The sequence below is a fragment of the Aquila chrysaetos genome, chromosome 2, assembly GCF_900496995.4.
Source record: "Aquila chrysaetos chrysaetos chromosome 2, bAquChr1.4, whole genome shotgun sequence".
Classification (NCBI taxonomy): Eukaryota; Metazoa; Chordata; class Aves; order Accipitriformes; family Accipitridae; genus Aquila; species Aquila chrysaetos.
The window spans coordinates 72,434,319-72,446,374 of record NC_044005.1 but is presented as its reverse complement, the minus strand read 5'-3'; positions in this window follow the sequence as shown (position 1 = coordinate 72,446,374).

The window sequence follows — 12,056 nt, the reverse complement described above, 5'->3', positions numbered from 1 at the left end:
TGTTAACACTGTTGTTATCCCTGAATGAATGATGTGAAGCAGAGACGATGGGATAGGACACACGACGAATATTAGCTCTGGAAAGCACATAACTTATTGGAACCTCTCCAGTGTCTTCGTATGCTTCTGCCAGGGATTTGAAGAGTGTCACCAATTCCTTATAGCTGACAATTTCAGAGGCCGCTGAAGTGCCGGTGGAACACCTGGTCTTCAGCAATAATAAAGGCTCCAGGCTGTATCAAAGGTCACAAAACCTGAGACCTGCTGAGCTGCTGGAAATATTTCAGATCATCCTTCTTTGCAGTCCTCTTTTAAAAGGAAAAGAGATTTTAGCGGGTGGGAAATTAGAGCCAGAAATCCTGAGTAAATGGGCTTTAATATTCTTCCTTGAAATCGAGTGGGAGAGGTGGGGAAAGAGAGGGGAAAGGAAATTCCCACTGTTTCGCAGACGCAGATGGAGGAGGAACAGGACATCTGCTCCTCCAGCGGGCAGCAGTAGTGGCAGCTTCCCTGGAAGAGACCATCAGGAGGGTTTCTGACCTATTTGTGCCATGTCCTTTTATCGCCTGCTACTTACATGACCCAGTAATACTGGAGCAGAGAAAGTTGCTGTGATTTATTCAGCTGTCTACATACCTGTTTCAGGGACTCCCCTCTCGCACCGCTTAGGCACCCCCAGACTAATCCCCGCGCTGTCCATGCGGCTGTATAGGCTGGGTTAAAGGGTTTTACCTTAATATTACCATCCCATTCCTTCAGCAAGTTGACTTCAATATGACAGATTTTACTAGAAATGCAACACTAAGATCTTCATCCAGTGTAAATCAGCACAATGCTATTAAGAGTTATTTTATCCTAGGAGAAGGAAGTGTCTGTGAAATTTAGAAAAGACGCTGTGTACCCTTGTCCCAGTTCAGTGACACTTAGACCTGGTGGCAGCTCTAGAGCCTTTTAGCTGGCAGGGGTGTCAGAAGAAAATTTCTTGATTGATTCTGCACGTGTGTGCGCGTGCGCGTGAACGTGCACAAGCGTGCAAACAAGCACACATAACGCGATGGAGATTTTAGAGATCATGACCACACAAACCAAGAAGGCACCGCAACACATGGGAAGTATATGAAGATGTGCCCACACAGTAGCCCTCAGTGCTTTTTCTAAGCTCATATAAACTTAGGAAAAAAATCCTTCCTTGAAGGAGAATAGAATTTAATTTGCATATATGTAAGCAGCAAGGAAGCAACTCGCAGGAATGATGCAGGTCACTGCGTGTATCTACTGAAAAGTCCTTCATTGTGGAAGGTGAGCGCTGACTATGGGACTACAAAGGGAATAAGTTATTCTTTGATGTGAATAAAAGTTTTAGAATTTGAATCTAAGTGAGCATCCTGAATATGTTTAATTTCCCTTCCCCAATTTTTGAACTTGCATAGAAGTGCCAGACATACATCATCACAACATACACTGCTCCAACACTCTTGCAACAAATAGCTAATGCATAATCTTTCAGAACTGAAAATAGTCTTCATTTCATTTAATGTTTCTCTCTACAATTCAGTACCTTCTGTGACTTCAAGATGCATTTGATTGCTGACAAATATACATATACTTCTTGTATTTAGTTCTTTAGTTTAAAAAAGCAATGCTTTCACTGCCAGGACATAAACTTTAATAAATATTATCCTACCTTATGACAAATCCTTTTCTTTTTTTTTTTTTTTTGTACTAACAGATTACCAATAAGGTGCATATTTCATTTCAGATTACTGTGTCATGTTTCTACAATAAAACAAACTGGTATTTGATCACCAGCTAGCCACCATTCTTGCTACAGGTTTTGAAGTCACAGCTAGACATAATACTAATTCTACTATCAAAAACCAATAATGGAACAATTCACCGCTCTAAACCTTGAGTTCAGCCCAATCTGTGCACACTTGGGAGATGCTAATCTTTTTTTTTCCTTTTTTTTTTTTATAAAAATCTCTAAGACCAAGGAACAGAGTTAAATACGACATGGATTTTATATGCTTGCTTTCTGGCTCACTTGTGATGGCAGTGCTCAGAGCATGCCAACCGATGCTTGTTTAACATGATTTACATAGTTATTCTTCCTGATTTTTTTCCTCTAAAATCCAACTCATTCTGTCATTGGTAGGACCAAATATCAAAAATACAAATCAGTGCAGTTGTTAAGGTTATATATATTTAAAGAGTTATTAAAATAAACTATAATTTAATTCAGCGGGCTAACAGTCACTAAATCTAAGTCCTATTTGCCTTGCTTGTGCGAGTTACTACATTGCAATGACATTAGTCACCCAACATAAGTAGGAGTTGGTTCTGTAACAAATCTGCAAACACACACACAAAAATGGAGTTAATCCTGAAATACCCTTTTTAGCTTGCTCTCATTGTGTCTCTTTAATATTATAGAGGTCTCCTAGTAGTGACAGTTATAACCTCGGCTCTCTTGCTTTTTGAGAGATGAAGTCAGCCCTTCATCTGAATGGTTATTTCATAGTTTAATATCCTCATCAGTTTTACTTGAAAGCTAGGCTAAAAAAATGAATAATAAATTCGATGAGAGCTGGTTAAAGAAAGCATTGCATTGAATCTGGATTGCTTCCAGCTGTCTTAATTGAACAAAGGGAAAGTTTCCAAATACACCTTCTGTATTGGCTGATTGCCTTAAAAGTTCTCTGAAGCTAGAAGAAAAAGTCCTTCCTCTCCAAATTAAAACACATACTGCAAAAAAAATCAAACAACCTATTAAAATCTGTTGTATGAAGTTAGACCAGAAATAATATAAAACAGATTATTTCATTACAAGTTGGCATCAGAATTAAGCTATATTATGTATATATTTTGCTGTTGGAATAGATAACAGGGTTCTAGGTTTTCTCATTGAGTAATTTTGCATATGGATAAAAACCTGATTTTTACAAGCAAAAAGTCCTGTTTTTATTTGGGTAGACGTAAATCAGTAACAGTACCACTGCAATTTCCTAGTGATGTGGAAGTCAGTCTGCAAGGTCTGGCCCCAAACTTAAAGGGGGGCTGCTGATACCTGGAAGGAGTTGAAGAGAGCTGCCTGGTGGCATCAAAAGAATCAAATGGAGCTTGGATTATTTTGCCACCTAGAGAGCAGATAAACCTGAAACGTGGTGTTTCATCGAGCTGCATCGTCCCTTTGATATATTACCCCACGGTCTGTCGTGGCCACAGGTCTGCATAGCCTGGTTTTCCAGCAGCAGTTGAAGGGCGATGTGGTAGGTAGGTTGATGACTATCAGCGAAAAAAATTCCAGCCTTATTATATTGGTGCTTTCTGACAGCGGGATAGGGTTTCTGCATCCCTAAACTGCCAGGGAACTCCCTCTGGTGATGGGGAGGGCCCGTGGGAGAGGCAAAACAAAGCCAGCGGTGGTGGCAAAGCCTTTCGATGACTTTTCCTGGGGCGGAGGAACAGCAGCGCAGCGGTTGGTAGCAGTTGTTAGCATCCCTCTGCCATGTGCATTTTGAAACACAATATCCATGCATCGGTTAGTGAAAATCCCGTTAAAATCAGCATGTCCTGGTTTTGCCTGGTATGGCACTCCTGGGCTGCGGTCTGCCAAAACCCACCGGTGGATGTCACGGACCCGATGGAGATTGTGTAATTGAAGGCAGCAGGTTGTATGTTGTGTGTAACTGCCTGTGTTCCCACCATGAGACCAAAGATTTTTCCATATGGAAAGTGTATCGGCTTCTCAGGAGCAGCAGAAACATGATTTTCATAGTAAATAAGCCTGAGCAGAGGAAGGCAGTGCAGAAAGTACATATTTAAAACAAAGGGGCGTTAGTGATTATTATCTGTACATGATATTTCAGTGTGCTCACAACAGCAATCCGGCTTACCTTCTCTATACATAATTCCCTGTACTTGTCACATAAATTGTAAGTTCATGGGAGCTGCTATTTGCCACTGTATGGCAGTGTATGGCAATTACACCCAAATTACACTAAAAAATCAGTATACATAGAATTCAGTATGGAGAGGCATGTAATAAAAGAATGTTAATGTTTTTAAAGAGCTATTCAGCCTCTTAAAAGTTAGGGAGTATCAAAATTAGGAGAGTAACTCAAATTTAGCTCACTTGTGAATACAGTTAATAATACCGTGCCTAATGACACAGTCACACCCTTTCCCCACAGCACTCCATCCTCGCTTTGTCTGAAGGATGGACAGACCTCACTGAGGGGCAAGCTAATCAAATATTCCACTTTCAGTAAGCTCAAGCCTTACTTACACATTATTAACCCAATTATTCAAATCCTCTATTGAATTATTAATCTTCTCATGAGATTTACTACGATGATCTCTTTACAATATCATCACTGTTTACCAACATTAATTAATGTATCCCTACAGCTCTGTTTTGAGGTTACTCTTCCCTCAATTTTATGCCCAGGGACCTGAGACAGAGAGACCTGAAGAACAGATGTTAAACCCAGAATTATCAAGTATTGTCTAAATTTGGGTGCCCAATTTTAGAAGCTCAGAGCCTGATTTTTTCCATGTGTTCAAATTGCAGCTAGCAATTTTAAGTGCAGCTGTGAACGTTCAGCCCTTTTCTAATTTAGACCCAGATGTCTCCCATCGGGCCACAAGAAAATGAAAAATGACAGAGGCAGGGATAGCATCAATCTCTCCAGGGCAGCATTCAATTGCCTGCAGTCCCCTGCCTCATTCGCTGCACATTTTATAACTTCTGGAGCTAGTGAAGCAGGAGTCACACTGACAACAGCTCGACCAGCTACATGACCGTGAAACCTTCTTTAATTATATGATTGTATATGATTCTTTTTCCAGTTATTTCCAATTATTCAGTACAGGGAAAGAACAATCTTCAGAAAAATACCATAATGCAAACAGACCAAGTTGCCCATGAAGCTTCATTCTAGCATTTCCCAACTATTCAGAGCCTGAGTTTGCAAACTCTACATTCTTTTACTGCATGCTACCTAAGCCTTCTCTAGTACATAAATGCACTAACATCCTGGGGGCATCTCCATGCAAAATATTGAAATTATTTCTTAATGAAAGGCCTTTTTTTTTTTTTTTTTGGTTAGTGTTATGCTCTGGAGAGGAACGGTCTTGTGGTGAAAGCCTAAAGCAAGGAAGTAGGAAACTTAGTTCCAGAATTGGTTCTGCCATAGACTTTCTTAGTGACCTTGGGCACTCCTTATCCTTGCTGTCATTCCCTTTCATCATCTTGAGGTTGGGACTAGCACAAGGTCCGCTTCAGGGCAGTTTTGTGGAGCTCGACTCATTATTCTTCGTAGAGGGTCAGATTCTCAGGTGGAATGTGCTATGAAAGTGTGAAGTATTATACAACAGCATGCTGCAATAGAAGTGTCAAACACAAAGTGGTGTTATGAAATACTAACAATGGTTTAATTGTATTAGGAGAAAAGCCTTTATAAATTGTTTCCCTGCTGTACAAGATATCTTTATTAATATTACTGTTTCTCCTTATCCTGGCCGTGATGATTAGGTACCAAGGCTCTGATGGCTAGTATAAAATGTCCAACACCGCTGCCTGGCTTCAGAGCTGTATTTACCCAGAACACCAAGTAAATACATACAGCTTGCCTTTAACTGGGATGACTCAGAGTCCAAACAGAATTTCGCTGTAGTTTTAGGTATTTAATATCCTGGTTCTGGCAAATTCTTTGCCTTTTCCATTTACTGCTATAGCCTTAGCTTCGTCAGCTTTGTAGGAGTCTTGTGCTACAGAAGCCTGGCCCCACATATTCTATTTTTCTATGAGACTCTAACTTTAGTTTATAAATGTAGCTATGTGATTGCCACCTGAGAGACTTTTGTAAGGACATTCACCTGGCTTTCCAAGTATGGTTAAGCAGTGCAAAATACCGATAAAGAATATTTAAACAGGACTGAGAACAAGCTAAATGAACATTTCAGAGTTATTCTTGGGGAATACTATCAAATGTGAATATTTCTAATGCAGCTTTACATGGGCTGCATGGCTGCAGCGTATGCAATACTCTCTGTGATCTGTAACAGATCTATAATACTCCTGGTCTGCAGAGGACAAGGACTGGCAATATGGTAATGATGAGGACTGGGCTGTCGTACACATTGACCTGCACTATTTGGTTAACCACACCAAAATATATTTTAATATAGCCCAAAGCAGTCTTTACACATCTGGAAAGAATGTACTCAAACTGTGTCGATGTAAGGGAGATGTGTCCAGGAGAGGATGTAAGGACCACAGCAGACAAGCAGCTCACCGTGAGAACCCAGCACCACACACGATGTGCTTGGATGGGGTTGCAACCTGCAGAAGTGTGGGAAGATAATGCTATAGGTGGAGCTGGTGAGATGGATATTGAAACACCACACAGAGTCATTTGTAAACATCTTTAGAAGACAGGGGAGAATGAAAAAAAAATGCAGGCAAAAGACACAGAAACAAGAGAATTTCTGGCAAAGAGCCAGAAATTGCAGTCATTACTTGAGGTAGTTAAAGGTGTTAGAATTTTAAGAAGAGATTAAATTACAGTGGATCAGCATCTTTCTGGAGAAAATGTGATAGGTAGGATAAGTGTCTTCAATTTGGGAAGGAAAGCTATAAAAAAATCAGTGCCTGGAATTTTAAACTGGGCAAGCTTAATAGGATGAAAGATAGGATTTTTTTTTAGTGGGATGGTAACTTATCATGGGAACATGCCACCGCCAAGGATAGCGGTGGATTTTCTGTCCCTTTGGATTCACAGCTTGGATGCCATCTGGAGGATAGGCAGTAGTCCAACACAACATCAATATCAATGATATACAGGACGATGTAATGATCCCTTTTGGCGTGGTACTCAAGAAACTGAAGTTCATGGGAGTTCTACCGTTGACTTTAACGAAGGCAGGATTTCATCTTCTGTTCCCAAGGCTTTAATAATGGAAAAGGTATTAATTACCTCTGCTCAAATTAATGGAGGTAGAGTGATGTGCAATACAGTGGAGGAAAGCTGCCAACAGAAAGCAGCAATGATGCAAGTTGAGACCAACTTTTTTTTTTTTTTAATGAGTATTTTCGGCTTTTCAGCTGCATAGTCTCTTGAAGCACATCTGTGTGGTCAGTTCTAATTATAGAACACTTCTGGGACATAACCCTGCATGCAGTGGGAACCAGGGCTGCATCACAGGCTTTCGAAAGCAGCAGATGAGAGGGGAGATCCTAGTGATCCAGATTTCGCTGAAAGAATGGATGCAATTTTGGTAATTGAAGGCAAGCAAAATTGTCAAAGATGGGGCAAATTGAAGGTCATCTGCATTCACAGTGACGAGAAGCAGGATTAACAGCAGTCGATAATTCTGGGCTTTGGAGATGACTGCATCTCTGTCAATGAGCCAAGAGAAAAGATAGATTCTTCTGCTTCAGTGGGGTTGACTATTGCTTCAACTTCAGAAACTGGCTTATTTGTATAGCTGCATTTAGATGCCTTGCCAGAAGTGAGGCTGCTGGCTATGTACTAGTTTCTTTTAATAAAGACATGTTCAAATGTTACAAATATGAAAATATTTCTTTCCTTTCTATCTCTGCAGCATGCCCTGCACATAAAAGGCTGATCAGTTATTTAAGCCCTTACATGTTAAGAAGAGCTAAAACATTTGCTATAATAAAAAATATTCTGGGTTTAAAGGTCAAGTACAGCAAATACTCTGATAATACTGCAGATACTGAAAGCATACTTTTGATTTTCCTGTTTTCATTTAGATTTGCATTTTGAGGCACTGGATCATGAAATGCAAGAGGTCCCCCTAAGGTACAAACATGATCCAGTAAAGTATGGACATATATCCAAGATGAATGCACACCTACAGGCAAAACCATAACTGTACAATTGATCAGAAAGTCCGTGAAGTATCCCCCCAAAGGATTTCAACACCAAATATTTCAAATATTTTTGACAGTGAGTATGTATGGTGAAGCCATCAGAAACAATTATTTTTATGCTTTAGCTCTTTGAAAATACCAGTTCCTCCTGTGAGCATAGAGAGGAAAAAAATGCATAAATGAGTGGGTTCCAGGTTATCAACCCTCCCTGGTATATGCCTTTCTCGTTCAGAAAACCCTTAAATTCCGAATTGAGTTTGTAACAACCTCATCCTGGAACAAAGATTATGTGAATACCCCTATGCCCTAGCCATCCAAATACAGAGTTTGGTCATCTTGGTCTTTCTTGGGAGGCAGAAGCCTTTAGGACCTGGTCCACAGTGTCTTAGTCTGGCCCCTGCTCGGGGGTGACCGATGGTGGGACCTCTCTGGTGCAGCTGAGCAGAGACAGAGCTTAGGAAGATGAGACAGCCAGCTTAAATCACTGCGCTGAGGCAATGTGAAAAACCCTCCTCCATCCTCTTATGGGTCTGTTGTGTGAAAAAGGTCAAAAGAAGGGTAGGCTGCATTAAAAACAAGATTGTGAAAGAGTGGATGGATGTTATACCATCATATGATCTACTGTGAGTCTTTGCTGGGACTACAGATCCCAGACTGGGACACCCTCAAGCAAAAGAGACAGATTATAAACGGCTAGGCTAAAAAGTTCATCACCTAATCACAGGAATGTAGACATCAGGCCATAAATCCAGAAAAGAAATTCTAGGAGATGTACTGCAAGGATTTAGGACCTGTTCATACTATAGTGACCAGCCTAATAAAAAAAAATGATATGAATATGCTGAGATCCAAACGGGAAGGAAGACAACACAGCATTCATATACTTGCATTCACTTTCACATTTGATTTCCATAAAATTGCTGTGTTTTTTCATGATAATTAGACCCAGGATGTATGAATTCTGCATTGCTCTTTCTGACATGACCTATAATCTAAAGGATTCGCTTAGTCTCAGTGCTTCTTCATCTCCTTATCCAAAACCAAAAAAGATTTTCCTTCCTGTTGAAAGAATTGCACTTCTAAGTGCCAAGTATTACAATCCTGTCATCTGAAGAAGACCAAACCCATCATTTCAGGTGTATGCTGTGGAGGCTGACCACAATGTTTACTACCTTTAAAGTACTTGCACTTGTAAAGCTTAAAATGTTATTTCTCTGAATATATACTGATAAGTTTGATTTTCCAAAGCCAGACGCTTCTTCAAGGCTTCTATACACCATACTCAAACCACAAACAATGCCAGTTGCACCATACCAACATGGTCACTTCAGTGAAAATATCTTTATTTCTAGAGCTCATTGTACCTTGTTTTCCCTTCTGTTTTTTCCTTTTCTGTCAGGCAGGAGGAGAATGACAGCATGTCAGAGAAGTCTGCCTGGTCCAGCTTTACTTCTGCCTCCAGTCTAAATTGGAAAATAAAAGAATAATTGAGTAAAAGACCTCTTAAGAAATTGCTATGATTATTAGACTATTAGGGGATAGTTTTACTCTCACTGACCAAATTCAGATGCTCTCAACAGTGCCATATCCAGTCCTATTTCTTGTACTTTGGATATTACGAAAGCCATCAAAATTCTTTAAAAGTGCTGCTGTAATGTTACACCTACTCACTTTGAGAAGAAAAGGTCCCGGTACTACAATGTTTTTGTCATTTGACAGCTTCATCATATTAAACTCTCTTTCAGTGATCCTGCACCCACTTTTGGTATATACACAGCTGGCTTTTTTTTCTCTTTAATATATTTTGTATGTCGGGGATACACATCTGTTGGGGATTTTTTTCCTACACCCCAGCTACATTTATTGCTTTCTATTATTTATATCTCTTAAACAGTGTAGATAACTAGCATTGGTTCATTACATTGGTTCCTACAGATGCTGGAATACTTGGAAGCAATACCTCTTTCTAAGTATTGTTATTTTCTAAAATCCAGAGAAGTAATTTATGGCCTATTGACAAAGTAAACATCACAAATAGTGAGGGGATTTCAAATTCTGAGCCTTCAAACTCCTGACTAGTAAAATTCTGGCTCACGTGTAGTCTACAGCAATGTTATTATCCATGTGAAACAGCTGATCTTAGTCAAAATACAGGAATGCATCTCCCACCCCCTTTCTCTGGCTCACACAGACAACATGCGGATGCACAACACCTTCTTCACTCAAGTCTTACATCAGAAACCTCACTGATGTTGTCGGGAGATGTGCTGCTGTGGCGGTGCGCTCCCCGCCCCCCCCCCCAAGCGGACCTGTATTTCCCGTAACCCTGCTCAAGCGATAACCACCAGTGGCGATCGGACTGGATGTGTCTGGCCATGACGGCTCCATCTGGCTCGGAGTGGGTTCAGGGAAGACAAGACAACACCACAACAGCCAAGGGCTAATTTGAACAATGTGCCCACCTAACCACAGTGCTGGTCGATGTCCGACTCAAGCCAAATTTGGAAGAAACCAATACCTGTAGTCGGTATGTAAATAAGACTATGAGTCAATTATCTTACTCCATAAATAGTGGACAGCCCAGGACCTGTTGAGCTCTCCTGCACGGCAGGATCTCCCCTTGAGTAGGGGTGCCTCTCAAGGTTACTCCTTGAGGTTGAGAGATTCTTTGCTGCAACAGATTCTCGGTAAGTGATTAATAGCATGCTAAACTTTGAAATCTTAGCTAAGTGATGTAAAGGATTGATTGCACATATATAATCCCTTAGACATAAACCGTTGACCAAATCTGGGACTAGGAGTGGATCCAGCTGCACTAGACTCCCCTCTGAGAAGGAGTTTAGAATGCAAGGGGCTCCTTTCTGAACCTCCTGACTCAACGGGAGGGTCTCCCTGACAGTTTTGGCTGACCCTGTCCTCTATGCAGTAAATACTCAAGTGAACCCTGCCATCGAATCTTGTTAAACCACTGTCGCATTTACTATCAAACTTGGTTAAATCACTGTTTTATATCAGTAAACATATTGCTACTTCTCTCTTACAAGTAAAGTGCGTCACTCCATCTGCGACAGCTGCATGAGTAAACATCAGATGATTGAGACTATAGATATGGATCTGTAGACAATTTTTGAGTCATTTGGCTATTTAAATAATCAGTTAAAATATCCTTCTTTTAAATTCACTAGAAGCTCCCACAACCTAAACTGACTAACCGGCACTGCAGCCATTAGTTATGTCAGTAGAAATCATTGGTGCAATATTATGAGTAACTGGAGGAAATTCTGAGGTCTGTTTTATATAGAGACTGCACCAGCTGGTTGTGTGTTGTCAGCAGCTCTGAAAAGAGCAATACAGTCAGTGGGATTCTGCTCAGGTCAACATACCTGAATTTAAGTGCCTACCATTGCCCACACACAGGTATCTAGAGCCTTTTGAACATCCCTTGGGTGTCCTGCTGGGTCACCAGCTCCTGCTGCAGAAGGGTTTGGGTCTCCTGCAGGTCCTGCTGTCGCGTGTGGCAGCTCTGTGTGGATGAGTGAGATACACAAAGGCATCTCGAATAGCACAAGGTGCCTGTGTGTGGGTGCCGCGTCCCACTTGTGCCCTCTCTCAGTGGTGGTGGGAGTTTGCATGCTTGGCCCACATGTAGACCTAGATATGCAGACATCTGCGTGCCGGTGTTTGCATCCTTCCCTGTATGTCACCTAGGAGAGGGACTCCTTTCAAGAGGCTGTTTAGACATACCCAGGGTTGGTCCTAGCCTTGGTGTCCCCTAAATTTCTCCAGAGATACTTTGGGAAGCCTCACAGCTGTCCACAAATGCAGAGTCAGACAGTGGGACTGAACCAAGAGGGAGGAGAGAGGAGACACGGACCTCTGCCTTGGGACGGGGAAGCTCTCCAGGCAGCGTGGGATTTGTGCACATGCCCTTGCCGGCAACGCTGGCTGCTCCCCGCTCCCAGAGGAGCTGCTGCTGGGGACGGAGTCGATAAGCAGCACTGCTGACATTGCTCACCAAGAGACGGACACGCAGATGCGCTGCAGCATGGCCGGGGATGAACGATGCTGCCAAGGCCTCTGCTTAGCCACGCAGTAGTTTTTACATCTGAAAGCCAACTTTGCAAAGCCATGGGCATGGCCAGACATGGCATCCCCC